Source organism: Symphalangus syndactylus, chromosome 2, assembly GCF_028878055.3.
Source record: "Symphalangus syndactylus isolate Jambi chromosome 2, NHGRI_mSymSyn1-v2.1_pri, whole genome shotgun sequence".
NCBI lineage: Eukaryota > Metazoa > Chordata > Mammalia > Primates > Hylobatidae > Symphalangus > Symphalangus syndactylus.
Genome location: NC_072424.2, coordinates 99,504,588 through 99,531,118, shown reverse-complemented (window position 1 = coordinate 99,531,118; position 26,531 = coordinate 99,504,588). Strand labels below are relative to the sequence as shown.

Sequence of the window (26,531 nt, the reverse complement as noted above, 5' to 3'; positions counted from 1 at the left end):
TTGGTGTTTTAATGTCATGAAGTCCTTGCCCATGCCTATGTCCTGAATGGTATTGCCTAGGTTTTCTTCTAGGGTTTTTATGGTTTTAGGTCTAACATTTAAGTCTTTAATCCATCTTGAATTAGTTTTTCTATAAGGTGTAAGGAAGCGATCCAGTTTCAGCTTTCTACATATGGCTAGCCAGTTTTTGCAGCACCATTTATTAAATAGCAAATCCTTTCCTCATTTCTTGTTTTTGTCAGGTTTGTCAAGATCAGATGGTAGTACATGTGTGGTGTTATTTCTGAGGCCTTAGTTCTGTTCCATAGGTCTATATCTCTGTTTTGGTAACAATACCATGCTGTTTTGGTTAACTGTAGCCTTGTAGTATAGTTTGAAGTCAGGTAGCATCATGCCCCTAGCTTTGTTCTTTTTGCTGAGGATTGTCTTGGCAATGTGGGCTCTTTTTCGGTTCCATATAAACTTTAAAGTAGTTTTATCCAATTCCGTGAAGAAAGTCATTGGTAGTCATCCCCACTGGATGGGGATGGCATTGAATCTATAAATTACCTTGGCAGTATGGCCATTTTCACGATATTGAATCTTCCTATCCATGAGCATAGAATGTTTTTCCATTTGTATGTGTTGTCTTTTATTTCATTGAGCAGTGGTTTGTAGTTCTCTTTGAAGAGGTCCTTCACATCCCTTGTAAGTTGGATTCCTAGGTATTTTATTCTTTTTACAGCAATTGTGAATGGGAGTTCACTCATGATTTGGCTCTCTGTTTGTCTGTTATTTGGTGTATAGGAATGCTTGTGAATTTTGCACATTGATTTTGTATCCTGAGACTTTCCTGGAGTTGCTTATCAACTTAAGGAGATTTTGGGCTGAGACGATGGGGTTTTCTAAATATACAATCATGTCATCTGCAAACAGGGACAATTTGACTTCCTCTTTTCCTAATTGAGTACCCTTTATTTCTTTCTCTTGCCTGATTGCCCTTGCTAGAACTTCCAACACTCTGTTGAATAGGAGTGGTGAGAGAGGGCATCCCTGTCTTGTGCCAGTTTTTAAAGGGAATGCTTTCAGTATTTGCTCATTCAGTATGATATTGGCTGTGGGTCTGTCATAAGCAGCTCTTATTATTTTGAGATACATTCCATCAATACCTAGTTTATTGAGAGTTTTTAGCATGAAGCATCATTGAATTTTATCAAAGGCCTTTTCTGCATCTATTGAGATAATCATGTGGTTTTTGTTGTTGTTTCTGTTTATGTGATGGATTATGTTTATTGATTTGCATATGTTGAACCAGCCTTGCATCCCAGGGCTGAAGCCAACTTAATCGTGGTGGATAAGCTTTTTGATATGCTACTAGATTCAGTTTGCGAGTATTTTATTGAGGATTTTCGCATCAATGTTCATCAGTGATATTGGACTAAAATTCTCTTTTTTTGTTGTGTCTCTTCCAGGCTTTGCTCTCAGAATGATGCTGGCCTCATAAAATGAGTTAGTGAGGATCCCCTCTTTTTCTATTGATTGGAATAGTTTCAGAAGGAATGGTACCAGCTCCTCTTTGTACCTTTTGTAGAATTCAGCTGTGAATCCATCTGGTCCTGGACTTTTTTTTATTGGTAGGCTATTAATTATTGCCTCAATTTCAGAGCCTGTTATTGGTCTATTCAGAGATTCCACTTCTTCCTGGTTTAGTCTTGGGAGGGTGTATGTGTCAAGGAATTTATCCATTGCTCTTAGATTTTCTAGTTTATTTGCATAGAGGTTTTTATAGTAGTCTCTGATGGTAGTTTGTATTTCTGTAGGATTGATGGTGATATCCCCTTTATCATTTTTCATTGCATGTATTTGATTCTTCTCTCTTTTCTTCTTTATTAGTCTTGCTAGTGGTCTATGAATCTTGTTGATCTTTTCAAAAAACCAGCTCTGGGATTCATTGGTTTTTTGAAGGGTTATTTGTGTTTCTATCTCCTTCAGTTCTGCTCTGATCTTAGTTATTTCTAGCCTTCTGCTAGCTTTTGATTTTGTTTGCTCTTGCTTCTCTAGTTCTTTTAATTGTGATGTTAGGGTGTCAATTTCAGATCTTTTCTGCTTTCTCTTGTGGGCATTTAGTGCTATAAATTTCCCTCTACACACTGCTTTAAATGTGTCCCAGAGATTCTGGTATGTTGTGTCTTTGTTCTCATTGGTTTCAAAGAACATTTTTATTTCTGCCTTCATTTTGTTATTTACCTAGTAGTCATTCAAAAGCAGGTTTTTCAGTTTCCACCTAGTTGTGTGGTTTTGAGTGAGTTTCTTAATCCTGAGTTCTAATGTGATTGCGCTATGGTCTGAGAGACAGTTTGTTGTGATTTCTGTTCTTTTATATTTGCTGAGGAGTGCTTTACTTCCAACTATGTGGTCAGTTTTGGAATAAGTGGGATGTGGTGCTGAGAAGAATGTATATTCTGTTGATTTGTGGTGGAGAGTTCTGTAGATGTCTAGTAGGTCTGCTTGGTGCAGAGCTGAGTTCAAGTCCTGGACATCCTTGTTAACCTTATGTCTCCTTGATCTGTCTAATATTGACAGTGGGGTGTTAAAGTCTCCCATTAGTATTGTGTGGGAGTCTAAGTCTCTTTGTAGGTCTCTAAGGACTTGCTTTATGAATCTGGGTGCTCCTGTATTGGGTGCATATATATTTAGGATAGTTAGCTCTTCTTATTGAATTGATCCCTTTACCATTATGTAATAATGACCTTCTTTGTCTCTTTTGATCTTTGTTGGTTTAAAGTCTGTTTTATCAAAGACCAGGATTGCAAACTCTGCTTTTTTTTTTTTTTTTTTTTTGCTTTCCATTTGCTTGGTAGATCTTCCTGCATCCCTTTATTTTGAGCCTGTGTGTCTCTGCATGTGAGATGGGTCTCCTGAATACAGCACACTGATGGGTCTTGACTCTTTATCCAATTTGCCAGTGTGTGTCTTTTAATTGGGGCATTTAGCCCACTGACAATGAAGGTTAATATTGTTATGTGTGAATTTGATCCTGTCATTATGATGTTAGCTGGTTATTTTGCCTGTTAGTTAATGCAGTTTCTTCCCAGCATTGATGGTCTTTACAATTTGGCATGTTTTTGCAGTAGCTGGTACCGGTTGTTCCTTTCCATGTTTAGTGCTTCCTTCAGGAGCTCTTGTAAGGCAGGTGACAAAATCTCTCAGCATTTGCTTGTCTGTAAAGGATTTTATTTCTCCTTCACTTATGAAGCTTAGTTTCACTGGATATGAAATTCTGAGTTGAAAATTTTTTTCTTTAAGAATGTTGAATATTGGCCCCCACTCTCTTGGCTTGTAGAGTTTCTGCTGAGAGGTCTGCTGTTAGTCTCATGGGCTTCCCTTTGTGGATAACCCGACCTTTCTCTCTGTCTGCCCTTAACATTTTTTCCTTTATTTCAACCTTGGTGAATCTGGCAATTATGTGTCTTGGGGTTGCTCTTCTTGAGGAGTATCTTTGTGGTGTTCTCTGTGTTTCCTGAATTTGAATGTTGACCTGCCTTGCTAGGTTGGGGAAGTTCCCCTGGATAATATCCTGAAAAGTGTTTTCCAACTTGGTTCCATTCTCCCCGTCACTTTCAGGTACACCAATCAAACGTAGATTTGTTCTTTTCACATAGTCCCATATTTCTTGGAGGCTTTGTTCATTTCTTTTTACTCTTTTTCTCTCTAAACTTCTCTTCTTGCTTTATTTTATTAATTTGATCTTCAATCACTGGTACCTTTTCTCCCACTTAATCAAATTGGCTACTGAAGCTTGTGCATGTGTCACATAGTTCTCGTGCCATGGTTTTCAGCTCCATCTGGTCATTTAATGTCTTCCCTACACTGTTTATTCTACTTAGCCATTCATCTAATCTTTTTTCATGGTTTTTTCCTTCCTTGTGCTGGGTTCAAGCATCCTCCTTTAGCTTGGAGAAGTTTGTTATTACCGACCTTCTGAAGCCTACTTCTGTCAGCTCTTCAAAGTCACTCTCCATCCAGGTTTGTTCTGTTGCTGGCGAGGAGCTGTGATCTTTTGGAGGAGAAAAGGTGCTCTGGTTTTTAGAATTTTCAGATTTTCTCCCCTGGTATCTCCCCATCTTTGTGGTTTTATCTGCCTTTGGTCTTTGATGTTGGTGACCTACAGATGGGGTTTTGGTGTGGATGTCCTTTTTGTTGATGTTGATGCTATTTCTTTCTGTTTGTTAGTTTTTCTTCTAACAGCCAGGTCCCTCCACTGCAGGTCTGTTGAAGTTTGCTGGAGGTCCACTCCAGACCCTATTTGCCTGGGTATCACTAGTGGAGGCTGCAGAACAGCAAATATTGCTGCCTGATCCTTCCTCTGGAAGCTTTGTCCCAGAGGGGCACCTGCCTGTATGAGGTGTCAGTCAGCCTGTACTGGGAGGTGTCTCCCAGTTAGGCTACCCAAGAGTCAGGGACCCACTTGAGGAGGCAATCTGTCCGTTCTCCAAGCTCAAACACTGTGCTGGGAGAACCACTGCTCTCCTCAGAGCTGTCAGACAGGGACATTTAAGTCTGCAGAAGTTTCTGCTGCCTTTTGTTCAGCTATGCCCTGCCCCCAGAGGTGATGACTACAGAGGCAGCCAGCCTTGCTGAGCTGTGGTGGACCCTGCCAGTTTGAGCTTCCCCAACTGATTTGTTTACCCACTCAAGCCTCAGCAATGGCAGACGCCCCTCCCCCTGCCAGGCTGCTGCCTTGCAAATCAATCTCAGACTGCTGTGCTAGCAGTGAGCAAGGCTCTGTGGGCGTGGCATCCGCCCAGCCAGGCATGGCATATCATCTCCTGATGTGCCATTTGCTAAGACCGTTGGAAAAGCACAGTATTTGTGTGGGAGTGTCTTGTTTTTCCAGGTACCATCTGTCACGGCTTTCCTTGGCTAGGGAAGGGAAATCGCCTGGCCCCTTGCGCTTCCTGGGTGAGGTGATGCCCTTCCCTGCTTCAGCTCGCCCTCCATGGAATGCACCTACTGTCCAACCAGTCCCAGTGAGATGAACCAGGTTCCTCATTTCGAAATGCAGAAATCACCCATCTTCTGCATCGATCACACTGGGAGTTGCAGACTGGAGATGTTCCTATTTGGCCATCTTGGAATGGAATCTCAGCTTCATGTCTTTTTAAGGTGGAAGGATAGGTTATTGACTTGAGGTTTTTGTTTTTGTTTTTTTTAACATAGGCATGTTGTAAATTTTTCTCTGTGTACTGCTTTAGCTCTAGCTGTATCCCATAAGTTGTGGCACATTGTGTTGTATTTTTATTCATCAGAAGAAACTTTCAATTTCCCTTATGATTTATTTATTGACAAACAGTTTAGTAATATGTTTAACTTTTACATTTTTGTGATTTTTTTAAATTTAATTTTATTGTTGCCTTCTAATTTAATACATTGCATTTGGAAAACATAGTTTGTATAATTTTATTCTTTCTATATTTACTGAGGCTTGTTTTATAGCCTAGCATATGGTCTATCGTGTAGTGTGTTCAATATGCACTTGAAAAAAATGTGTGTTTTGCTATTGTTGGGTAGAATCTTCTATAGATATCTGTTATATCTAGTTGGTTCATAGTTTTATTCAAATATTTTATGTTGTTATTGATCTCCTGTCTACCTGTTATTGAAACTGAATTATGGAAGTCTCCAACTATCATTTTAAAATTATTTATTTCTTCTTTCAATTTTATCAGTTTTGCTTCATGCATTTGGGAGGCTGTTTTTAGAGGCATATGTGTTTATAATTTTTACATCTTCCTCATGGATTTAATTTTTAATTTTGAAATAACCCTTTTGTTTCTAGTAACATTTTTGTTATAAAGTTATTTTTTCTGATATTAGTATAGCCACTCCAGTTCTCTTATGGTTGCTGTTTTCATGGTGTATCTTTTTCCACTCTTTTACTTTCAGCTGATTTGTATCTTTGAATCTAAAGTATGTAACCTGTAGAAAGCACAAATTTGGATTTTTTTTCACCCAACCTCTAATCTCTGTCTTTTGAATGGGTTGTTTAATCCATTTACAGCTATTATTATTATTGATATGTTTTGATTTACACCTGCTATTTTGCTTTTTGTTTTCTATATGTCTCATGTCTTTCTTGTTCCTCTGTTCTTTTTTACTGTCTTTTTTTACATTAAATGGATATTTTCTCTGTAATATTTGTATTTCTCTGAGAATTTTTAATAACATATTAATAAATTATTTTCTTTTTGTTGTTTCTAGGGCTTTCAACATACATGATAACCTATAACCTACTTCTGATGTATATAAGTTAATTATAGTGAAATAAAGAAAATTTACTCTTACATAGCTCCATTTATCACCCCTTTTACTGTGTTATTACTGTTACACCTGTTATATCTATATATGTTATAAACAAAGCAATACATTGTTAAAATATTTCTTTAAGTAATCTTGTGTCTTAAAGAAGCTGAGAGAATAAAGGAGAACAAGTATATAATTATTAACATAAAATGTTTGTTAAATTAACTTTTTTATTTACTAATTTTGATTCTCTTCATTTCTTTCTGTGAATCTGAATTACCATTTGGTGCCATTTCCCTACTCCAACAGAACTTTGCTTCCACTTGCATTCTGTGTGCTCTTATTGTCAAAGGTTATTTCACAATAGAAAATTACATTTCTATGAGTCCAAATGTATAATTATATATTGTTTCATCAAATTTTGTAAAGTTTCTCTTTAAGATAAGAGAAGAAATATGCAATTATATGCTATTTTATAATTACCTATATAATTGCCTTCACTGGCACTCTTTTTTGTGTGTGTGGATAAAAATTAATGTCTGTTGTAACTTGCTTTTTGGCAGAGGAGCTCCCTTTAGTAAGTTAGGTCTGTTAGCAACAAATTCTCACAGCTCTTTGATTTCTGGGAATGTCTTTGTTTCACTTTTATTTTTGAAAACTAGTTTTCATATATATATATATCATATATATATATCATATATATATAACATATATATATATGATATATATATATATGATATATATATATGATATATATATATGATATATATATGATATATATATATCATATATATATATGATATATATATATATGAGATATATATATATACATGATTTTTTATTGACAGTATTTCACGTACAGCATTTCCAAAGGTTATCCACTGCCTTTTTGTTCTGCATTATTTCTGAAGAGAAATCAACTGTTACATATTGTGGTTTTCTTGTACTTGATGAGGCTTTTTATTTATTTGTTTGTTTGTATTGTTTCCCTTTGTATTTTTCTCTTTGTCCTTGGTTTTCAACATATTATGTATGACTTTGTATGGATATGAATATCTTTGCATTTATTCTGTGTGAAGTTCTTGAATGTGTAGATTAATGTTTTTCATCAAATTTAAGCCTGCAGCCATTATTTCTTTAAAATTTTTCTGTCCCTTTCTCTCACTTTTCTTCATCTGGTACTCCTATTATGCCTTCATCAGTGTGCTTAATGGTATCAAATATTTCTTTGACGATCTGTTCGTTTTTCTTCATTCCTTTTACTCTTTGTTTTTCAAATTACATAATCTCTAATACTAGAATTAGACATTAATTCGTTCTCGTAATTCTTTCTTCTGCCAGCTCAAATGTATTGTTGAGCACTTCTTGTACATTTTTTTTTTTTTTTTTGAGATGGAGTCTCGCTCTGTTGCCGAGGCTGGAGTGCAGTGGCGCGATCTTGGGTCACTGAAACCTCCACCTCCCTAGTTTAAGGAATTCCCCTGCCTCAGTCTCTCGAGTAGCTGGGGTTACAGGTGCACACCACCATGCCTGGCTCATTTTTTTGTATTTTTAGTAGAGACAGGGTTTCACCATGTTAGCCAGACTGGTATCAAACTACTGATGTCAGGTAATCTGCCCACCTTGGCCTCCCAAGTGCTGGGATTATAGGCGTTAAGTCACCGTGCATGTTTTATTTGGTTGTTTCACTTTTTAACTCCAGAATTTCCATTTGGCTTTTTAAAATATACAATTTTTATCTTTTTACTTATATTCTATTTTGTAACATTGTCATCACATCTTTCTTTAATAACTTATGCATGGTCTTCTCTTGTTCTTTGCATATGTTTGAAATGGCTATTTTCAGGTCTTTCCCTGTTAAGTCCCACATCTGGACCCCTTCAAAAGCAGTACTAGCTGTCTGCTTTTTTTCTGGTGCATGGGTTACCCTTTTATATATATATATGTGTGTGTGTGTGTGTGTGTGTTTTGCATGTGTCATGATTTTTGGCTGAAAATTTTAAGTGATATATGGTAGCAGCTTCTGAATCCTGATTCCCACCACACACACACTACTGCCACCATGGGTTGATTTTTCTGCTCTTTGCTTAGTGCTTTATTTATTTGTTCAATGAGTTGGCTGAACTGGTCCTGTGAACATCTATATTCCCTACAGGCCTCTGATGTCCCTATCAGATATTCTTTCTATCTTCTAGCCAGGCTGCCTAGAGGTTGCCTCTGGGACAGTATACGCCACTTATTATTAAAAGTCGTACTTACGTTCCTTTTGCCAGTTAGATTTTTACACTTTACCATTGCATGTGTGTGTGGCTTGGAGACCACTATCATAGTTCAAGTTTATGCCTCTGCCCCATGTTCAACCAGGGATTAACAGCTTTGATTTTATCCCTCTGATAATTCCTGAGAAGACACAGTTTGGGGCATGCAAACAGTCTACACTGCAAAGAATGAGTGTTATTTTATTGTTAAAACTGTCTTCCTAGGAGTTGTCCCCAAGTAAGTGTAGCTTATAATTCAATCAGTAGTTGATCAGGTTGTCTTTAAGCCCCTACTGCCAATGAAGCTCTGCTCTTTGTTGATTGATCTGTATGCTGCTTGAGAAACATTTCCAAGTCACCTCCTGCTCTATTGCTTATAAATGGGTGATATCTAGAGTATTCACATAGCACTTCTTACCCACAGGATTCACTGTAATCCCAGGAGAGCTCTTCCTGAGTGTCTCTTTTTCTGGTTTTCTCTGTTAAACTTCTGGTTTCTCTGTCATTTTGCATTTTCTACTTGCATTATGGAGCTAAGAGAGCCCTTTTAATTACTTTACAGCAAAATCTCCATTAATTTAGACAACACCTTTTAAAACATGAAATGTTCCATACTTTTTTCCACTTAAAGTCATTCTCCTCAGGTAGAGCTACAGAGCTCTTTGTCCTTAAGACCTATCTCTCCTTCTGAATAGAATCTCTGTGCCACTGCATAAAAGCTGGAGGCAGAGACAGTGGCCTGCCTCTACAGAGTGATATTTCTGGTGCATGAGTGAGTGTGATGCACTCACTGGGGACATGATATAATGGTCCCTTGTCTTCTTGTCTTGCCTCTCCCAGAGTGTATTCTTCACCTTATAAGTGAGTTGGGGCAGGAGCTATTAGAGCATTGTTGTGTGATTGGCATGGCATGATTGAGTACAGCTTCTATCTATGAATGAGGCTTGTGTAGGGGAATAGAGACCTGGTCCTGTCAGCCACACTTGCCTAGAATAAAGCTTCTGCATTATGGGGCTGAGGAAGATGAAAAAAGCAAACAGCCTACTCTTCACAAGGCCAAAAGATGATGGGGCTCCCTCTCCCCACAGGTCCTAGAATTAGGGTTCCCAGGGTGCAGTTTTCATAAGATGGAGAGGGTGAAAAAAAGAGGAATGGAGTATGTTGGGGTTCAAATGTCACAAACTCTACAATCCTTACCAAGATTTAGTAGATTTTTTGAATGAATATTTCTCCATTTTCTATATGCCCATAGGACAATATCCAAATACTTTATGTGATCGTTTCTGTAATTTTCCCAAGTTAAATTATTGTTTGTTGGGGAGAAAGTATGCCTTGCCACTCACTCCTCCATTTCAGACTGGGCTTACAAAATACTTTCGATGTTGAAAGTTGAGAACATAAATATTCTAGTAAAATGTTTTAAAAGAACATTGGTAAGTCTGTTTGGAAAAAAATGATTTATTACAAGTCATAAACCAGAGTTTTCTCTGGCTGATGAGTAGAGTTATGCTTTGTTTTAGAACAACACGTACAATGCCTCTAAAGTGTGATTTTGGTCACTGAAAGTCAGACGGAAGGGGGACTGGGCAGACTTCACTCTTTCTAACATTACTCCTATGTTCAGCACAGTGATATTAAAGGCAAGGAAGCAATATAACGTCCATTTTATCCTTAAGGAACGGTCTCATCTAGACTTTATAAGGCTAAATGCAGACTGTCAAATGATAGGGACCACCATATGTGAAACTGCTTAAGCATCCTCAATGAGTTCTGCCCATGCTCTGAAATTTCATTCCAATAACTGGTAACCTTATGGCATCTGATGATCTTGAAAATTTCCTGCTATTTCAATAATAACAGGAATCAAGCTTTTTTTTTGTTTGTCTTGAGAGAGACACGGTGGAGGGCCTTATTTTATCACCCAAGTTGAGTGCAGTGGCGTGATCACAGCTCACTACAGCCTCAATCTCCTAGGATCAAGCTATCTCCACTTCAGTGTCCCAAGTAGCTGGGACTACAGGAGCATACCAAAACACCTAGCTAGTTTTTTATTTTTTGTAGAGACAGGATCTTGATATGTTGGCTAGGCTAGTCTTGAACTGCTGGATGCAAGCAATCCTCCTGCCTTGGCCTCCTAAAGTGCTGGGATCACAGGCATGAGCCAGCACACCTGGTCAGGAACCAAACTATTGAGGTGATGATCTCTAGCTATGGCCAGGTTGCAAAGAACAATCAGTGTCATATACATTCAGTGGTTCAGAGGTAGGTCGAATTTTAATGGGATGCTAAGAGGATGCTATAAATTAAGGCAAACTTCAGACCCACTTACCTCCCTGAAACCTGTCTCATTCCTTCATAACAAGTCAGGCTTAAAAAGACATTATCTCATAGATTCACAGGACAGAAAAACTAAAAATTAGTTGAAATGATGTGGTAGACAGACAAACGGCCCCTCAAAAATGTCCATGTCCCACTCCCCAGAAACTATAAATATGTTATGTTATATAGCGAGGAGAAATTAAATCTGCACATGGATTTAACATGCTAATCACCTGGCCTTAAGATAATGAGATTATCTGGATTATCTAGATGTCCCCAATGTAATCAAAATGGTCCTTAAAAGAAGAAAAAGGAGGCAGAAGAGTTTCAAAGTGATATGACATAAAATAGACTTGACAAAGGATACAAAATTTCAGTTAAACAGGAGGAGTTCAAGATATCTACTGTACATCATGATGATTATACTTAATAACAAAATTGTATACTTGAAAATTGCTAAGAGAGTAGATTTTAAGTGTTCCCACTATAAAAGAAATGATATGTGAGGTAATACATGTGATTAGACATTCCACAATATATACATATTTCAGAACATCATGTTGTATACTATAAATATATACAATTTTTACTTGTCAATTTAAAAACAAAATACACTTTTTTAAAAAAAGGAAAAGACTATTACTCACTTTGAAGATAGAGGGAAGCCATAATCCAAGGAATGAAGTAGGTTTTAGAAGCTGGAAAAGACAAGAAAAGCAATTCCTGGTCAGAGCCTCCAGAAAGAGTGTGGCCCTGCTGACACCTTGATTTTAGCCCATGAAACTCATGTTGGACTTCTGACCTTCAGAACTGTAAGATAATACATTTATGTTGTTTTAGCCACTAAGTTTGTGGTAATGTGTTATAACAGCAATAAACAACAAAAATAAGGTCACTGAATTCTAAACTCTCATTTTACAAATGAGGATACAGAGGAGGGAAGAGACTGGCTAAAAATCCCACAGGTAGTGGGATTTGTCCAAGCATAAATAAGTTTATATACTCCATACACTGTAATTATCTATATTTTTTTTCATTTCTTCCCAGAGCAGTGAAAACTTCAAGGGCTGGCACATGTCCTTGGAACTATTTAGTATCCACTGTTGTAATTTGTCTAATTATATCCAATATCCTAGATATATATTTATTCATCCATTCAAATGTGGATTAAGCAGTTTGATAAAACGTTTTATGTTTTCTCCATTCTCTGGGTTGTGATATATCTAGGTAAGAGAACTTGAAACACTTCAAGGCCAATCATTTCTATAAATTTCTCACCCATATTGTGTTTTAATTTCCCTTTTTCAATGTCTACTTTACCTTTAATCCAAAAGCCTTTTTCATTGACAGTGAAGATATAAGCAAAATAGTACCATATGGCCACATCTGTATACATTACATACATGTCTGTAAAATACATAGGCCCTAGTTCACTTTAATTTACTAAATTATTATAGAAGAGGGGGACCTATTGATCTACTAAACAAAGGTACTACTTTGGATTAAAAGTTGAAACCTACAGTTTCTACACTTGAGTACTTACAGGCTGCATTGGCACAACACTTAAAAATTAAGAGATTTCATGTTACGCAGCTCATTTTGGAAATACGGAGGATCCTTCATCACCAGGACTCAGATTCTGTATGGTAATACTCAGATATTGCTGAGTAACTGCCCCACCTTCTGATGGACAGGCTCTCTCCCGTTTTTCTCAGTCCGACATTCCTGAGGATGCTCTGGGCAGCGAGGCTGTGTCAGTTGCCTCCCACATGCAATATATCTACGGCACTACCAGAAATCGAGAATGGTAATATTGACTGACTCTTCTTAAAGCTGGCCTCCTTTCACTCATTTATGTTACTGGTCTAGAGGGTAAACAGACAAGCCAAGAGAAGATTGTAATATTAGGACAATGTGTGCAGTAATATAGATCAGCAGCATACTGTATAAAAGAGGTTTACCAATCTCAAAGCTGCCACATCTTTTACTTTAGTTCAGTGTAACTGTGTTTAAGAGTCCAAGAGAAGCTGTGAATTCTATTAAATAAGTTGCTGGGTAAGCTGGCTTCTGGCCATGGCTGCAGTGCCAGCTAAACTGTGGTCTTTTCCTGGCACAATCTCAATGAAACAAGGGCGTGCTTTGTCCCACCCAAGGACTGAATATTTTAACGGTCATGGATTTGCTTCTCATAGGTGCTAGTTTCAGCCTTGCTGGTGTAGGTCATATTCTGGCAGGAGGCTCTGGATGAGTTTTCAAGGCTGAAAACACAGCCTAGAAAAACATGAAAACAATGTGCTCTTGTAGATTTGGATTTATTCTTCTGGAAAGAATTCTAACATTTCTACCACATTTCCAGCAGGAAAGACTTCTTTTCTTCCTCTTTTTTTCTGCTTACTAACATGGAATGTCAAGCATTCTGGGAAACTGCCAATTTCAGAATCATGATAATTTGTAGTTTTCTTGGTTGGTAAGGTGGGATTGACTAGGATGGCAAAACAGAGAATAATTCCCTTTGGAATTTGCATTTTTCTCATGTGCTTTAAGGAAACACAGGTGCAAAGCCTTTGCAGCCAGAAAAAAAAAAAAACTTTTATGTATGCCTGAAGCCAAGACCACCTTCTTTGAAGTAAGGTATATTATCTGTGGTATGAACTAACTTACATGTGGGTAGAACAAAACTGAGAGCCTTGTATTTTTTGTGAGTCATAGCTAACAGTCAAAAGTTCTCTCTTAGTCACAACCCTTCCCTAAGGTCTCTGCAGATGACTGAAACGTTAGCTACTTAGAGTATGTCTATTAAACACATGCTGATCAACTAAGCAGAGGAGGGGGTCTCTCTCCTTTCTGCAGCCCCTTGTTTGCTAAGTTTAGATCTTTTATCCAACTGCAATTAACAATTGAATAAGACAAAACAGGCATGTGCAAAGATTGTGTGAACAGTCCTAGACTTTCTCCCTAAATGTCAGTTTCAGTACAGTGTCCTCTCTGTTTCCCTTCAGGTTCTAGCCCTTAAAATAGTCACACACCAATTCTGATTAACTCATCTAGATGTAAGAATGACCAAGAGTATCCTAGCCTAGAGTCAGAGGTTATGTTATACTCTTTCATGGGCATCCTAACTTGACATATATTGTAGATTTTCAAGGAAATTATCTTGTTTTCATCACAATGTTTGTTGCACTTACTGTTTCCTTCCTTCCTTTCTTTCTTTCTTTTTTTTTTTTTTTTTTTTTTTTTTTGTGGAGTTTTGCTCTTGTCGCCCAGGCTGGAGTGCAATGGCACCATCTCCACTCATGGCAATCTCCACCTCCTGGGTTCAAGTGATTCTCCTATCTCAGCCTCCCCAGTAGCTGGGATTACAGGCATTCTCCACCATGCCCGGCTAATTCTGTATTTTTAGTAGAGGTGGGGTTTCTCCACATTGGCCAGTCTGGTCTCCAACTCCCAACCTCAGGTGATCTGCCTGCCTCGGCCTCCCAAAGTGCTGGGATTACAGGCGTGAGCCACAGCACCCAGCACAATGTTTGTTGCACTTACTGTTTTCTTAGGACACCTAGACCTTCCTACCAGCATGATCTCCAACCTCTGTGCCTCACACCTAACCTCTAATCATTGTCCTCAAGTCAGAAAAAACTTAAACTTCGTGGTCTTCAATTTATGGTGTTTGCTTTCTTGGTTTTCTCTTTGATGAAAAACTCAAAATAGATTGTAAATTTGTAAAGTCTTCTTCCAAGTTTTAATATTTAGCAATTCTTCATCCCTTTCCCATTAACCAACACACTTTAATTAGTAAGTTTAGTAAAATTATGAATTCATTTGCAGAAATTTTTTCAGCCTCACACTGGATAGAGCCTTGCATAAGGAGAATTACATTAAATGACACAAAAGAATTAATCTCTTCTTACTAATCTTTTCTTTTCTTTCTTGAGACAGAGTCTCACCCTATAGCCTAGGCTGACCTACAGTGGTATGATCTCAGCTCACTGCAATCTCCACCTCTGGGACTTAAGCGATCCTCCCAGTGATACTCCCACCTCAGCCTCACCAGTAGTTGGGACTACAGACATACGACTATGCACAGCCAATTTTTGCATTTTTTTTTAGAAATGCAATTTTTGCCATGTTGCGCAGGCTGGACTTGAACTTCTAGGCTCAAGTAATCTGCCTGCCTCAGCCTCCCAAAGTGCTAGGATTACAGATGTGAGCCACAGCCCCTGGCCTCTTCTTACTAATTTTCTGAATGACGGTATTATGATACTTTGTCATGTACCTTCAAACCCAGTTGACTGTTAATAATTTCAGACTATACAAGATCTTTAGGTGTGACTACTGAACCAAGTACCTAGGGAGACAAAAGAAATAATTGTGGTAATGGGGCTGAATTTTTAACTAAAACATTGGTTGTCATAAGCTTATGAGATAACAAAATGATATATATTATTTTTACAGAAACTACATTTATAGTTTTGGAATATTCTACCCAAGAGAAGATACTTGCAGGCATAGCAAACAAAAGTGTAATTATCATTCTTGCACAATGGGTATTATAATAATTTATAGATATATAGGTAGGATATAAGGATATAAAGATAAGGAAGAAAAATTCCTGCCATGAAAAAGCAATTGGAAGGGGATGCAGGATGTCTAGATGTATAGAAATAAAATATGTCTTGCACTTTCTTTGTGCAAAGGATTGTCCCAGTTACATGACCCCTACCATAAAGCTCAATAGAAAGTCTATGTCAAACAAAATTAGAAAAAATAGAATTTAGTATTCTTCGTGATTTTGAAAAACTGGTGCAAACAGTTATAGACATGAAATATAACAATTGTTCTTTAATTGAGGAAACATGTAACTAAAGGAAGCAATTTGTTCTAACTCTCTTACCCATCTCCACCACCAACACACACACACACACACACACACACACACACATCATTTCCAACTGGGATCATTTCCAACTATGTGTGGAATGCATATTTGGAGTTCTTTGCCTCAAAACATTATGCAATCTCAGAGTTTAGGTCTTAAAAATACCAAAAATTGTTTTCTCTCTTTTTTTTTTTTTCCTCCTGTGCTTGCATTTGACTCTTTGCAGCTTATCTTAAGAATTCTAAGACCTTGGTAAGATTTCGAATAAAGAATGATGGTTGCCTAGGAAATGTCCATGAGCTACATAGGTATCTCATTTCAGCTAATTTGATAACAGAATAAACAGCAAGGAATGCAGATGTATGATTTGTTGTATTTTCATTTTCTTGCCTTTGTGATAATGGCAATCAGTTTATGTATGTACATGGAGCAGCATTTTTATTTTTCCCTTTTTTCCTATTAACAAAGGCAGTGAAATACTAAAGTAATTCTAAAAATGTACAGTCCAAGTGATTTTTGAAGTTCTCTAGGTACATAACCAAGTTTTGAACATTATCTGACATAAAGAATAACACTATATTACATGTGTGGGCATTGTAAGGCAAGTGTAATGACAGAACTATTTACTTTGGCTTTGATAGATCATTGCAACAATCAGAATGAAATGCTTGGAAAATGTATTCACTTTTTTCTGTGGGGTCATCCATGCTCAAGTTATTAACCTTCAATGGCAGAGTGGCAAATGTAACTCTCTCTTATGCTACATAAGATAGTATCTGCTGGTTTGCTTCTTGCATATTCTAATCTAAATTTGAAATCATCCTTCCTGGACTATATTTCCACAGCTCCTAGTATCCAGAAAGGCATAAACTCCAAGTCCAAAGGCCCTTTGTGATGATGATGATGTCTCTGAAGCTGTGTGTACCCTTTCTTTACCTCCTAGTCACAGCTCAGATGCCCACAATCATTAACTCTAGCTATTTACACTTAAATGAGGATAGCCTATGGAATGTGAAACATTATTCTTCCCAAATCTGGACGTTTCCACCTCAATTTCTAAGAGTTGAGTCATTACTTTGACCCTGAGACAGTGATTATTTTTCATCTTCAGAGGATATGCCAGAATCACAAATGTCATTTAGCTGATTCACTCTTGTTTATCTTGTCAAGTTGACGTTCCTTATCAGCATTGGATGAACACACTACTCTGGTATCATAACTCTACTCAGAAAACCATGAATCCCTTCTAAAAACACCTGATGTAAAAGTCTTCATTCTTTCTGGTACCTGTTTTCCTGTCGGTCAGTCACTAAGAGGTCCAGCGCCATTTTCTATCTGTAGTTTGTGGTTTCCATCAATCATTAGAAAACAATTTTAAAATTTGAGTCAAGATTGTTTATGTTTCTGTTCAAGACATTTAAACAACGCTAAGTTACCATATAGGTAAACAAGTAGAATATCTTTTCTTAATTTGTTCCTGTCCACAGACGGTTTAGTTATCAACCGTTATATACTGACCACTTTCACTGTTAGGGAACAGAGAACACCAACAAATATAAAACATGGTCACCACCTTGATGAAACTCAAGATCTAGTTTGAGCATGTACAGATTTTTATAAGGTAAATAAAGCATATATAGATTTTAATATCTATATTACACAAATTAGTCATATATTGACAATAAGATTGTATGCCAATTCAAATTTAGATTAGAATATGCAAGCAGCAAACAAGCAGATACTATGTTATGCAGCATAAGAGTTACATTTGCCACTCAGTCATTGAAGGTTAATAACTTGAGCCAAAAGATTGACATTAAAGTATAGGTCTCAAGAATCAGGAAATAAAAGGAAGGAGAGAAAGAAGAGGCAGCAAGAGCTGGAATGGACCAGTGACATTTCATGGAAGATGCAGAACTCATGGCTGACAGTAAAAAGTGGGTTGGGCTTAGAAGTGTCAAGTGGGAGATGAGGTGTTATAGGCATGTACCTTAAATATAACAATGTAAGTTAAATGAGCCTGTGGAAAAGTAGACTAATATTTTCAGTATATTTTTCAGCCAAGCATAGGTAACAATGATAATGGCTAGAAATGTATATGTGTAAGTTAAATGGTATATTAATGACAGACTGCAGCAAAATATTATACTAAGTGCCAAGAGAAAAAAGTACACAATGTATTTATGCAGGACATTTATAATTTGTGTGAGCTTATAGCCAACAGCATAAAAAAATTAGGCAAACCAATAGCATTATCCTGGACAAAAACAAACAAACAAAACTTTAAAACTATTTTGGATTATATGAGGCATCTCTAGACATTTTGTGGTCAGAAAATAGAAAATGCAGAGAGAAAGCAAACAGAAATGCACCATCCTTTCCCTGGACTTCACTTCAGCCAGTGTGTGTTTAGAAATGGAAAAAGGGAGATGGGGAAGGGAAAGTAATGGGAGAGGTAAGGACAGAACAGAACTAAAGGACTCTGGGGCCATGGTAACAGGATTGGCAGCAGCACCAGAAAATTTCACACCAAGATCAAGATAGGTTGCTTCTCCTACTGCCTGAAGTTTTTTTTTTTACATTTTACACTCAATTTTGGTTGATTTTCAATGAGCCCCTATATAATTTTATTCCAGTTTTTTAAATTAAATCTTCTTAGGTACATTTAATCAAAAGAAAATATAGCTATAAATATCCAAGTTTAAAAGTTATTAAGCAATTTCTTCAAAAAAATAATAAATCAAGGGCATAATAAGAAATATATTTCTTAGGGATAAATGAAATTTCCTAAAACTTGCAATAAGCATTTATTTTCACCATATTTTAGGTGAAAGCAAGAAGTATTTTCAGAAGAAAAATGAGTCCAGCAGAAATGCATTAAATATTTTAATCAATAATCTAAATCTATGGAGAAGTAATACACTCTTCTTAGATAAATTAAAATTTGAACTTGCACCTAGATTTTTTTAAAACATAAATAATTTCATTTTTCCCTATACATTGCAAATGTTATAAATGTTCATTGGTCAAATTAAAACCAAACAAAACCAAGAAAGAAAGTGTAAATGTGCTTTGAAATAGTAGCATCAAAGAGTGAAGGAAAAAAACCTTTCTCTTCCTGTTTGTGCTCCTCCCCCACGCATTTTCATCTGTCATATTGAAATAAATAAGAGAGCAATAGTTTCTTTCTCCCACAGTGCTGTTTGTGGTTAAGGAAACAATAAAGGATATTGTTACAAATAGGTGGGCAATATAATGAGAAAAAGAAGTGGCCTGTGGTCATAGTTGCAGCTGTGCAGGCAAGACATAAAGTTTTTAAGGGTGTAAGAAAGCAGCTAGAAATACCCATTAAAGAATAAAGAGGTTTTTGACTGCTATGTACAGTAAGATTATTTGGAACATATTAGCTACCTCTAAGCTTAAAGTTCTGGTTCTAGTCTTTAAAGTTTATGAGGGATTTTTTTATTTACCTTTTTCTGGAGAGTTTTTGCTTAGTGTTTTTCTTCTCTGCATCTTTCTTCAATTTTTCTTCAGAAACTATGTATTTTTTATAAACAACTTGACAGGGAAAGCATGAAAGCATGACATTTGCACAGATATGACCCATACAGAGGGTAGTGTGGGTACCAGTACAGGGAGATAGGACAGTGGCTTTCACAATAACCCCCAAATGACTACAGAATTCAACATTTCAGTCTTGGGTTAAGGAATTTAAGATATGATCATGAGAATCAATTAAAATGTACTCAACTTAGAATTTGTGGTCATGGTAGTGGTTGATTGTGTGACATTCTGAAATCAAGAATCAAGAATCATTCTGAAATCAAGAATCAACAGCATCTAGCCTAAGTTTCATAGGGAATAGCATTACAACAAAAATGGTCAATTATTGGCCACATGACTAGAGTCTCAGAAGATAGAATTATTTACTGAGCCGTGATTGTATCTGCTTCATGAATGACTTCTTGATTACTTGAGTCAGGAGATAAAGGAATGCATATTGTTTAAAAAGTATACAACCTAGCAGGGGCCCCCAACTTCCAGGCCACCGATCAACACCTGTCTGTGGCCTGTTAGGAACTGGGCCACACAGCAGTAGGTGAGTGCCAGGTGAGTGAGCATTACCACCTAAGCTCCGCCTCCTGTCAGATCAGTGGCGGCATTAGATCCTCTTAGGAGTACCAACCCTATTGTGAACTGCACATGGGAGGGATCTAGATTACACATTCCTTATCAGAATCTAACTTATGTGTGATGATCTGAGATGGAACAGTTTCATCCTAAAAACATCCTTGCACCCCCCTTCCCCCCATCCATGGAAAAATTATCTTCCATGAAACCAGTCCCTGGTGACAAAAATGTTGGGGACCACTGCAACCTAGAATAAAATGCCAGTATCTTGACACTGATAGCAGCTACTGACCCGAGGAATAACTTAACCTCTCTATACTTTGAATTCTTACTTGTAAAAGGAACCAACAATGGTACTTGTATCATAGGCTTGTTTTAAGGATTAAACAAATGAATATATAATTTTAAATAAGCTTTGTATTTTGTAATAATTTTAGGTATACAGAAAAGTTGCAAAGATAATACAGAAAGTTCTCGTATACCTCTCAGTTTCCCTGAACGTTACCCTCTTACATTACCATGGCACATTTGACAAAACTAAGAAACCAACAGTGATACATTGCAATTAACCAAACTCCAGATTTTATACAGATTTTTCCTGTTTTTCCACTAATACTCTTTTTCCATTTCAGGATTCAATCCAGGATTCCACACTGCACTTAAGAAATGCACATTTTATTTTTTGAAACATTTATAACTGTGTCTGGCACACAGTAAGCACCTGCAAAATGTCATTTAATCCTATTAGATGATTTTCATGCAAGCGAGATGGAATGTTTCTAACAATGTCATATGTTAACAAGAATTTATTCCCAATTACTTACACTGATTCTGTTGCAAAGAAATCAATTAATATAAAATAAGGGGTCATTTATCTTCATAATAAAATCAACTATATGATAATTGCTCTCAAAAAAGGGAGTTCATCTCTACAATATCTTCTAAACGTAAGAAAAACAAATAATGTCTTAGTGGTTTAACTCCATTAACTGACTTCTTCATTCAACAGAAATTTTTTGAGTGCCTGCAATACACCAGGCAGTGTGCCATGGGCTGAGGTACAGGGAAGAACAAATCAGACTTAGTCCTTTTTTCAAGTGAAATGTATATATTTTTTCATAATCTTTATTAAGCAATTGATTTAGAATCTGATTCACCCCACCATGAAGCATAAAGCCTTGAATCCCTCACTAAACACAACCTGCAATGTTCACTCAGAAGCGGTGATTGAAGTTAGCTGAAAGAGGGAGATAACCACAGTTCACTTTGGCTACTATCGCTCACATATGCAGGATCCAAGGACTTAGACGAAGATAAGGGTTCAAGGAAAACCTGAGCGTGGCTGCAGACACATTCATTCCAGTCGCTCTGGGGTTTCTTCCTTGCTGATGACTGTTAATGATCTTATGCTAGGCATTGTGCTCATGGCTTCACATATATTAATTCAAGGAAATCTCACAACCACCATATGAAGTAGATAATATTATTCCCCAATTTATAGATGAAAAGATGAGGCAAAGTGATCTGATGCAAGAAAAATAGGAAGACACAAAAAATCCTTTTGTATTTTCACAACTTTATGAGTACCAAGACAGATATTGCCCTGAACATAAATAATAAAAACAGCTTTTTTTTCTGACTTTAAAATGATTATTCTTTAAAAATTTGGTTGCTTTTTATGTGGCTATACAAAGTTCTTAATGTTTCTTTGGCAATGGAATATAGTGGAATTTTACAACTATATAAAAGTTACCTTTGCCTAAGAAACGGTATTTACCGTGTGTACCTAGTTAACCGAAAATTCTCTACCATCCAGCACCCTAAATAATTGATGAAATAAGCTGCCTCATATTATAGGATTCCCCAAAAAAGGAGAAAGATACACACATGCACACACACAACCTTCTGTGGCCCAAAACACAGTATCACAGCCCTATCTGCAGGCAACTTGCAATTGACAAATATGACTTAGTAATTTAAAAAATACACTTTCAGTGATGAAAAAATATTTATAAGTCCCACTGAAGTACTGCTTAACTGTACATAAGAAATTACTTAACCTTCTGCTATTCCAAATATATTTTATGCTCATTTTCTAAGATTAGCCTTTCTCCCCCGCAACCCCGAAAAGTAACTGCATTTTATCTTTGAAATTAAGCAGAAAAACAAACAAAAAACAAAAACCCAGTGCTGTTGACAAATGTACAGTGAATTCACTTGATTCTTCACAAAGACTGAAGTCAACTTTCAGGACCATGAAGAGCTAAAAATTCACCTATTTTCAGAGACTTGTTTGTAGACTATACAGCAACTTTGTTGTCTTTCCTATATTCGAAATCCGAAAACTCCCTGCCCCCATGACCTCCTCTGAATCCACTGCGAAATCCTCCAGTGATGGTGAAAGTACCACATCTGCTACCACCATGCCCTCTGCACCACAGAAACCAAAGATCCCTCTGCCTCTGCATCTCCCACAGCCACAATTTGGACAAAGCTGGATTCCAAATGTTTCAGCATTTAATCCTCTTTCTTCAGCCCAGGTTGATATCCATTCCCTATTGTCATTACAAGAAATATTATCAAAGAAGGATTTAGTTTTTTCCTACTAGGAGTTAGGTCCAAGTGGATCTTCCTCATCAGCATTTCCTTTACTTTTGGGGTATCAACCCCTGGGTCACCTTTATCTTCACCATTTACTGTTTCTCAAGTTTATCTTCTTTTAAGTTTATTATGAAACTCTCTGTCAATTTCTCCCTTGTTGAATTGTGCATTTGCACTTTCAAAGTCAAAGTCTTTCTCAAATTTCATTGGCCCATCTTGCAGAATACCAAATCTTCCCCTGCTACCCGGCTGAACCCCATGCCCTCTCCTTGGAGCTGAAGGAGTACCTGGAGCTACTTGTCTCTTGCTATCATTTCTGAGTTGCTCATTTTCTGGTCTTGAAACATTGTGTACTTCAGCTCACCAGTGCTCTTGATCTCTATTGCTTTTTGGCTGGTAGATGGCAAAGGCCTAGTTGATACAGGGCTCCTTCTCCCAACAGGTGCTGGAGGAGGTAAATGGGCCGAGACAGTCTTCACTGCTTGTTCCGTGGTTGGGCTTTTTCTCAAAGGGTCTAACAGAGGGCTTGAGTGACCTTGAGATAACTACGTTTGTAGAGATCTTGTATCCTGTGTTAAGGCAGAGCCAACCATACTACTTTCGGGTAAGACACCACTGTTTGATGTTTCTGTTCCAAATGATGTCAAAGAGCTTCCAGCAACAGCAACAGCACCAAACTCCTGTCCAACTAAGGAGCTTGGACTGAACCGACTGTATATGAGCATCCTGCCAAAGGCCCATGAGAACCCCACGCACCGGAATGAAGAAGTTGATGAGCCTAGTGAGGACTGAAGGATAGCTGGGTCTTCAGACAAAGAACGCTGTAGTTTTGGTGGCTCACAGTGAGGTCTTTAATGTCACTCCTATGGAAAACAATGTATTCCAACAGTTCATCTTGAGGTGGTATTGGACGATCTACCTTCTGTACCAGAAAATGGAATTTTAGCGAGGGCTATTGTGGGGTTCTAGGTGTCGATGGTGCAGGGGATGCCCTCGTAGCAGATCTGTGCCTTGGAGATGCGGCTGATCTTGCTGTGGAGGAAAGGGGTGACCCCGCTCATGGTGCAGTGCGGCGGACCCCACGTGGCTGACAGGCAATCAGCAGTATCCGTCGCGCCTGTGGCAGCCGCCTCAGACCTAACATGGCGGCGGCGCCGGCTCCGCTGAATCAGCTTTATTTTCACTTTATTAAAAGAAAAATTGAAAACTCCAAAGAACCATCTTGACTTCTAAAATCTGCAAAACGATATCCCTTAGGACTTAAATCTTGGATTGTTTTCTAAGATGCCTCAAATAACTGCTGAGCAAACTTATGTCTAAATTATTGCTATCTTCACAATTCAGTAAAACCAATAGTAATTAAAGCACCTATTACTGCATAGGCCTCTGCGGTGTACTACATCAGAGGCAAATATGAATAAGCCAGTCCTTCCCTCAGAGACCTTACACTGTAATAGGTGCATTTCATTTTATTTTACATATGAATGACTAAAAAATGTGTTGAATTGAAATAAACACATCCTCAAATAGCTAAAGTGCAAAGTGGAACAAGGTTGGTATCACTAGAAACATACAAGCACAATGCTATGGGAAGATAAAAATAAAAGAAACAGAAGGAATTGTGCTTGGCTAGAAGTTGAAGGAAGGCTTTATGTGTAAGGTAGCATGTGAAAATTAAGCACTGTGTTAACAAGTTGAGGCAGATTATAGGGTAGGAAAGTCCTCATAAAAGGAAAAGCATTGATGAAGGCAAAAAGTTAGGAAATCACAAAGTTAGTCCTAGGAATACCAACCACACCAGTTTGGCTGAGATTCACATTACAGCGAGAGGGTCAGAGCATGGTAGGCCCGTATTTGGATGGACTTGTGTGCCAGGATGAGAATATTGTACTTTATACAGCAGAAAATGGCAAACTCGTAAGGATTTTTGGTAGAGAATTGACGTAGCTAATACTGTACTTCGGGAAGATTGATTCATAGGTGTTACCATGGAATTCATCGTGGGAGAGACAAGAGGTAGGAATATCAATTGTATTTCATTATATTATGCAAGGACTGCCTGAAACAAGGGTAAGGAAGAAGAAATAGAAGAGAGAAGATGAATGCATTGATGACCCAAAGCCAAAGTGAAGGCTTTAAAGGCCAAGAAGGCAGTGTTGAAAGGTGTCCACAGCCACAAAAAAAAAGACGAGATCCACATGTCACCCACCTTCCAGCAGCCCAAGATACTGTGACTCCGGAGGCAGCCCAAATATCCTTGGAAGAGAGCACCCAGGAGAAACAAGCTTGACCACTCTGCTATCATCAAGTTTCTGCTGACCACTGAGTCTGCCATGAAGAAGACAGAAGACAAAAACACACTTGTGTTCATTGTGGATGTTAAAGCCAACAAGCACCGGATCAAACAGGCTGTGAAGAAGCTCTATGACATTGATGTGGCCAAGGTCAACACCCTGATTTGAAGAAGGCATATATTCAACTAGCTCCTGATATCAACGCTTTGGATGTTGCCAACAAAATTGGGATAATCTAAAATGAGTCTAGCTTGCTAAGTGTATATATATTTATCTTTTCACCATAAAAAAAGCATTATAAATATTCCTTTTCATTGGCACTTGGATTTAAAAAGATTTTATGTACTAAGTAATATTGAGAGTCAAATGGGCTATAAAGTTTATCTATTAAAAACATATCTTGAATTCAAAATTAAAGAACTGCAAGGAACTTTCTAAAATATAGTATAGTCGTCCTTTCATATCTTTGGGGAATTGGTTCCAGGACATCCCTGCCAATATCAAAATCCATGGATGCTAAAGTCCCTGATATAAAATGTTGTACTTTATGCATATAACCTACACAATCCTTCTATATACTTTAAATCATCTCTAGATTACTTATGATACCTAACACAATATAAATGCTATATAAATAGTTATCATACTGTATTGTTTAGAAAATAATGACATGAAAGTCTATGTGACCATCCATTTTTTTTCCCAAACATTTTCAGCCTACAGTTGTTTGAATGCATGGGTGCAGAACTCACAGATATGGACAGCAGACTGTATGTTCTTGAACTAAAGACTATGAACTGAATATTTATATGCATCTATAGGTTTATAGATGCATATACAGAAAATTGATCAATGTTTTTATGTTAACAAATAGCATATTTTCTTTTCGTTTTTTTTTGGAGATGGAGTCTCTCTCTGTTGCCCAGGCTACAGTGCAGTGGCACGATCTTGGCTTACTAGCAAACTCCACCTCATGAGTTCAAGTGATTCTCCTGCCTCAGCCTCCTGAGTAGCTGGGACCACAGGGGCATTAGCCACCACGCCTGGCTAATTTTTGTATTTTTAGTAGAAACAGGGTTTCACCATGTTAGCCAGGCTGGTCTTGAACTCCTGACCTCAGTGATCCACCTGCCTCGACCTCCCAAAGTGCTGGAATTACAAGCATGAGCCACAGGTCCTGCCCAGAAAATAGCATATTTTCTTATATCTTTCCCTACATCACTGCAGAAATTAGTGCTTATGAAAGAAGTGTATTTTATGAAATTAATACAATATGATAAATTTCCTAGAGACTAATACATAATATGACAAACCTGACAAAAACAAGAAATGGGGGAAGGATTCCCTATTTAATAAATGGTGCTGGGAAAACTGGCTAGCCATATGTAGAAAGCTGAAACTGGATCCCTTCCTTACACCTTATACAAAAATTAATTCAAGATGGATTAAAGACTTAAATGTTAGACCTAAAACCATAAAAACCCTAGAAGAAAACCTAGGCAATAACATTCAGGACATAGGCGTGGGCAAGGACTTCATGTCTAAAACACCAAAAGCAATGGCAACAAAAGCCAAAATTGACAAATGGGATCTAATTAAACTAAAGAGCTTCTGCACAGCAAAAGAAACTACCATCAGAGTGAACAGGCAACCTACAAATTGGGGGAAAATTTTCACAACCTACTCATCTGACAAAGGGCTAATATCCAGAATCTACAATGAACTCAAACAAATTTACAAGAAAAAAACAAACAACCCCATCAATAAGTGGGC

At 37.4% G+C, this 26,531-nt stretch overlaps 2 pseudogenes; one reads left to right on the top strand and one right to left on the bottom strand.

Annotated features, from left to right (window-relative positions):
• Nucleotides 1-10,750: 10,750 nt before the first annotated feature.
• Nucleotides 10,751-24,997, top strand: LOC129462289 (large ribosomal subunit protein uL23-like; annotated as a pseudogene).
• On the bottom strand, nt 22,145-23,525 carry LOC129472871 (protein LSM14 homolog A-like; annotated as a pseudogene).
• Nucleotides 24,998-26,531: the final 1,534 nt, after the last annotated feature.